Raw genomic sequence first — 6,571 nt, 5'->3', positions numbered from 1 at the left:
GGTTTTATGTAATATGGGCAATGCTTCGCTACATCGACGGGAAATCGGAAGAAGCCGTTAAATTGGTGTGTATAATCCCCATTTCATTTATGTCTGTTAATAATTCAACAAAATAATTTACTGTTCCTCTTTGGATATCATCTTTTTTGAACGACAGCGCAAGAAATATAACCACCAAAGGCTGTTAGACATGGAGATCGTCGCGCTGCAATCGGAGCTCGCAAAATTCATCTTAGCCGAGGTATTGGAAAAAGATGGAGTATTTTCCATTGCACAATCCGTGAGGTACAAGGACCAGTATGGCCCAGAGCGGCTCGCCAGATTATTGTAAGAAGTCCGAGAAGCATTGCACAATATATAAAGTCTGAGAACATTTCTTTTTTATTTTGAGGGATCGAGATCTAGATAAGAATATTTGAACTATAACCGTAACATTTGTAATGTTTAATATTGATAGACCTGTCGTCTACGTAGCGTATATAAAGTGAAACCTGATTCCACGAAAAAATATAAATTAAAATCAATTATAAAACAATAAAATACGAATGGGCCATCACTGTCGGTTAGACACGAACCGACAGTGTTGTCTTGCAAAACACTGCCGGCTTGAGCCATGAACCGACAGTGTTGTCTTGCTCAACACTGTCGGTTTGAGCCATCAAACGACAGTGTTGGCTAGCTCAACACTGCCGGCTTGAACCATGAACCGACAGTGTAGGCTTGCTCAATACTGTTGGCTTGAGCCAAGAACCGACACTTTTGAAGCAACCATCACTGTCGGTTAGGACTACAAACCGACAATGTTGTTCAACTAGACACTATCGGGTGGAGCCAGAAACCGACACTGTTTTCCTATAGATCAGTGTCGGTTTTTAAGAATCGACAGTGATGCCAACCCCCATCATTGTTGGTATGCCACTGTCGGTTCAAAATCCGACAGTGAGAGAGGTTTTTGAACCGACAGTGATGTCTAGATCTGAGGTAATGAATCACGCACGCGCATAGCGTTCAATCGTGTGTTGGTCCTTATTAGGAGTACATGCATGTACTACTACTATGCTATACTACCCCGTCAAAAAAATCAATTCCAGCATATGCAGTAACAAGTCAAACTGTTTGGAGTTTAACTAAGTTTATACTCCTATAAATTTAAATAATATGTTTTTTCAAATTACACAGTACAACGTAGACACCCATAACACGCACGCATACTTGAAACAGTCACCTCGATGTATGTCTTTGTAGTGTCAACACTATACGTGCGTGTTGTACATACAGAAGTAAACCCTACACCTATGAACACCTCCGAAGTACTGAGTCGCCGGATCTCGAGATTCATAAAGTCACCGTAGTCGCCTCGTTATATGTCTTTTTAGTGTTATAAATACTAATACTCTTTTTTATAGACTTAGTAAAATATTATATATAGTTTAACTGAAGACAAAACTAATTGTTCATTCGATCCTAAACCGGGTGTGATCCACATCCTTAATTGTTTGCCGCATTTCCCGGGCAGTGTGCCGCTACGGCATGCTACACACGCTACACTGTGCGGTCAGTGTACGATTTGGACATATATATGTAGGTAGTGAATGCAAACGAAGAAGATCTGGGGCTAAGCTACTAATTAACTTCCCTAACGTAAATACTCCTATAGTCTTGTGAAATTGTAGTACTACAAAATCGTACCACACGCATGGGCATATATTATGTTAAATGTGGCGGACGTCAACAAACTATATGTCTTTTTTAATACAGATATGCAGTAAAAGTATGCAGTACACATCCAACAATATAATTATGATGTACTGATCGATCAATGTGTGCCGTTTCATGGGTTAGTATTGTTCGACCCTCATTTTGAGAGTCTAAAAAGTTCTTCCAATATATGTCCTCAAATAATTGGTAGATACCTTTTTTTTACGACGAATGAAGGATCACATTAGATAATAGCTGGTACATCAACACATTATAAACACTCTGAAATATACTACATATATCCATATTTTTATCTAAATTATACCAACACTGTGAATAGCTCCAAATCTCAACACCAAACCTATTTCACGCTTTGTATGGCTGACCGCACATGAAAAAATTCGGCAACAAACCTAAGAATGTATGCCCAACAAACGACGGCCAACATCCTTGTAGGTGGAGTTGAGAAACTTCTTCTTTTTTGTGTCTTCCTTCTTCTTTTTTCTGCCACCGAAGATTGAGGAAGACTGATCTGAAAATTATTCTCCCTAGTCCTTCATCGTGGCCAAATCTAACCACAACAAAATGGAGAGGAGACCGGAGAAACTTATAACATGCCTTGATGTCGCCACCCGGAAAGAAAGGTCTCCATGTCGTCATGCCGGTGAAGTTGTAGACGTTGTAGTTGTCACCCTCATCTTCAACAGAGCCATCATGGAGAAAATGATTACACCTTGCCCCCTCATCATCGCCGGAAAGGAGGAGGAGATAAATCCCCAACACCAAAAAACTTGGCATAGAGAGACTCTAACCTTAAGACTCGATCTACTAGAAACTTATTAAAAACGATGGATCCCCACTCCCTTCGGCTTCTAACGTGACGCCGGAGGGGAAGGAAGGGGACCAGCGGTGGTGGAAGACGGGGTGGTGGCAGCGGCGGCAGCAGGTCGGGAGTCGCAAGAGGGGCGAGTCGTGACTTCTTGTCTCGCAACACCAATAATAGCTTGTGAAAAACGCAAATACCTTTTTTTGTATTTTTATTAAGAGTTAAATGCATCAGCAGTCCTCGACTTGTAAGGGTGTGACACTTAGGTCCACGAACTCTCAAAATGCATTTCTACGTCCCTTATCTTGATTTTTGGTTCACCGTAGGTCCATACCGCTTTTTTGGCGGTATTTTGCTTACGTGACATGCCAACATGGTAGTCAATTTTACATTTGACCCCTTAGGCTCATTTTGCGTCTCCTTTATTTTTTTCCATGATTGCACACGAAGCTCGTTGGCCCCTCCTCACAAGTCGTGGTGGCGTGGCTAGGCCATACCTATGGGGGCTTGCCTGTGCCGGCGACAGCACACCATTTGTAGATGGTGGCTAAGATCACACTCGTGCGGCACTAGCGGTCATCACGGTCCTAGTGTCGTACCGGCTACTCCAGCGCTAGCTGCTCCACCGGCGCATTCAACTGTTCCACCAGTTGCTCCACCGCTCCGCCGTCGACCTCAACGATATGCCATAGGGGTCAGGCCCACGGACGGCGACGATGGTAGCTGCCCACGCTTCACTACGGCAAGCTCGTGCTGCTGTTGCTGATGTGACTATAGGGTTGGTGGGTCGTTAGACCCGGCGGTGGCGCACGGGCTTAGTTTGAGCATGACCTGGAGCTCCTCCTCGATGAGGTACTCTGACGACGCCGAGTTGGGGACGCCACAAGCGAGCGGGTACGCGCGAACGGCTGCAGCAACGTCCGGGTTGGAGCGACGACTGCTGATGCTGCTGGGGTCGACACAGAGGACGTCTGTGAGCGGCGGGTGGGGCAGCGCACAGTGCTAGCGCGATGGAGGCGCGGCACAGCATGTTAACGTTAGCGCACATTAGCACGTTCCTAGGCTCTCCTTGAGTCTAGCTAGTTCTGACCGAGAGATGTACATGCATACGTTCCTTGGCTCTCCTTGCATCTAGCTAGCTATGACCGTGATGTACATGTATATAGGCATAAGCCTTGATGAATACAAACTGAGTTGTCATCATTATTCTTTCTCACGCTTACACAGCGGACAGGATCTGGGTTCGCACGAAGACACATGTCACGCAGCGGGAGTGGAAGGCGCGCCGACAGGCGGGCAGGAGGCGGAGCTCGCCGTTGTCGTGGAACATGCTCTAGCACACGGAACAGTCGCGTGACGACCTAGGCACCAAGGTCAGCGATGAGGCTAGCGTGAACAGCACATGACAGGAGCGCAATGAGCCGCTCCACCTCCACCGCGGCCGCCGCCTCCCCTCCTCCCGCCTTGTCGTGGGTTGGCGAGCGCCACGGGTGCCCCCGCCGCAGGGCGTGCTATGAGCAGGAGCGGTGGCACCTACGTTGGCGGCTCGAGCTTGTGCCCGCGTGCACCGGAGGCCGATGTCACACCCTGCAGCGCCGGCGGCTGAGCTCATGCTTGCGCGTGACCTCTTGCTTATGACAGCATGCTCCAGTGGGCACCATGTTTGCCACATGGAGCTGCTCGTTCTCTCCTCGCTGGACAATGACAACATGGCCATGGCATGTCGTTCTCCTCGCCTCTCTTGCCTACCGCCGCTCTACTGCGCGAGCGCACCCTCGATCCCCGTGAATCACAGCGTGGCTCTCATCCATGGGTCGAGAGCTGTGGAAGTGCCAGCCGACGGGTCTTGGGTTCGAGCTTAGTGTTGGAGCTATTTCTCATGGGGTGGGTGGGCAGCCGTGGTCCATGGCTAGCTGGTGTATGGAATGGAAAAGATGAAGATGACAGATTGGAAGGAAAGAGAGGGTCTATTTCCTTAGAGAAAAGTAAATCTAAGGGGTTAGATGTAAAAATAACTGCCATGCTGGCATGCCACCTAAGCAAAATACTGACAAAATGGTACGGACCTGTGGTGAACTAAAAAAAAATCAAGATAGAGGACCTAGAAATGTATTTTGAGAGTTCATGGACCTAAATGATACACCCTTACAAGTTCGAGGATTGCTGATATATTTAACTCTTTTATTAATGATATCACATACAACACACATGCATACTCGAAACAGTCGTCTCGATGTATGTCTTTGTAGTGTGAACACTATACGTGCGTGTTGTACATACGGAAGCAAACGCTATCTCTATAAGCACCTTCGAAGTACTGAGTCGGCGGATCTCGAGATTCGCAAAGTCAATATAGTCGCCTAGTTATATGTCTTTTTAGTGTTATAAATTTTAATACTCTTTTTTATAGACTTAGTAAAATATTATATATATAGTTTAACTGAAGACCAAACTAATTGTCATTCGACCCTAAACCGTGTGTGATCCAAATCCTTATGCCCTCAGTGCCGGTCCTAGGATTTTAAGGGTCCTCTGGCGATCTCATCGCAACGAACCCTCTTAACCATGTAAAAAATCTTATAATATACAGGCACTAATTTTACTTACAAAACGAAAGCAAATTCAATAACATATTTTTAATTTAACATGTCTGATAATTATCGAGGAACAATGTAGATTAAGCAATATATTTGTAGATGTATGATAATTATCAAGGAACAATATAGATTAAAAAAGCAATATATTCGTTTTCTTTTCTCACCCATGATAAATGTTTCTTAGGTAACATTCTAAAATTCTAACACCTAAATTAGAATAAAAATATGACTATATGGGTACAAAGTACTAGAAGTGGGGAAAGGAAACTAGAGTGTGTTGTGTGCAGCGTGTGTAAGGCGCACGTCGTAAACTCACAATCAGAGTATGCTGTGTGCAGCGTGACTCCTCGCTTCCTCTCTACTCGAAGGCCGTGGGGAAAGAAAACTAGGAAAGAAATACCGATGTTGTCTTTTTAGGCCGCCTGACAAGTTTTATGTCTCTTTTCTTATTAGTTTATTAATGCATAATGGACTATAAGACCTGGGGGTTTGTATACCTGGGCTTGGGCCCCTTCTCCGCTTAGGTCCTCGCCCGTCGCAACTCGTGCCCTACCCCTAGGGCCGGCACTGTATGACCTGTTCGCTAGGCTTATATGCCGTACTTTTTTCAGTCAACGAACAATATTTTTCTCTTACAATAAATTAGGCAACAATATTTTCGGTCATGGCTTATCAGCTAAGCGAACGTGGCATTAATTGTTTGCCCCATTTCCCTGGCAGTGTGCCGCTACGGCATGCTACACAAGCTACACTGTGCGGTCAGTGTACGATTTGGACATATATATATGTAGGTAGTGAATGCAAACGAAGATCTGGGGCTAAGCTACTAATTAACTTCCCTAACGTAAATACACCTATAGTCTTGTGAAATTGTAGTACTACAAAATTGTACCACACGCATACGCGTATATTATGTTAAATGTGGCGGACGTCAACAAACTATATGTCTTTTTTAATACAGATATGCTGTAAAAGTAAGCAGTACAAATCCAACAATTTAATTATGATGTACTGATCCATCAATGTGTGCCATTTCATGGGTTAGTATTGTTCGACCCTCATTTTGAGAGTCTAAAAAGTTCTTCCAATATATGTCCTCAAATAATTGGCGGATACCTATTTTTTTGCGACCAATGAAGAATCACATTAGATAATAGCTGGGTATATCAACACGTTACAAACACTCTGGAATACACTACATATATCCAGATTTTCATCTAAATTGTACCCACACTGTGAATAGCTCCAAATCTCAACACCAAACTTATTTGACGCTTTGTATGGATGACCGCACAGGCAAACAATGCCCAACGAACGATAGCCAACATCCCTGCAGATGGAGTTGAGAAATTTCTTCTTTCTTGTGTCTTCCTTCTTCTTCTTTCTGCCACCGAAGATTCAGGAAGACTGATTTGAAAATTATTCTCCCTAATCCTTCGTCGTGGCTAAA

The 6,571-nt window shown here is 44.5% G+C and overlaps 1 pseudogene; it reads right to left on the bottom strand.

Annotated features, from left to right (window-relative positions):
• Positions 1–3,077: 3,077 nt before the first annotated feature.
• LOC136515252 (E3 ubiquitin-protein ligase Os03g0188200-like) lies at positions 3,078–4,185 on the bottom strand (annotated as a pseudogene).
• Between the last annotated feature and the right edge of the window lie 2,386 nt (positions 4,186–6,571).

Source organism: Miscanthus floridulus, chromosome 17, assembly GCF_019320115.1.
Source record: "Miscanthus floridulus cultivar M001 chromosome 17, ASM1932011v1, whole genome shotgun sequence".
NCBI lineage: Eukaryota > Viridiplantae > Streptophyta > Magnoliopsida > Poales > Poaceae > Miscanthus > Miscanthus floridulus.
This window is presented reverse-complemented; position numbering and strand designations above follow the sequence as displayed.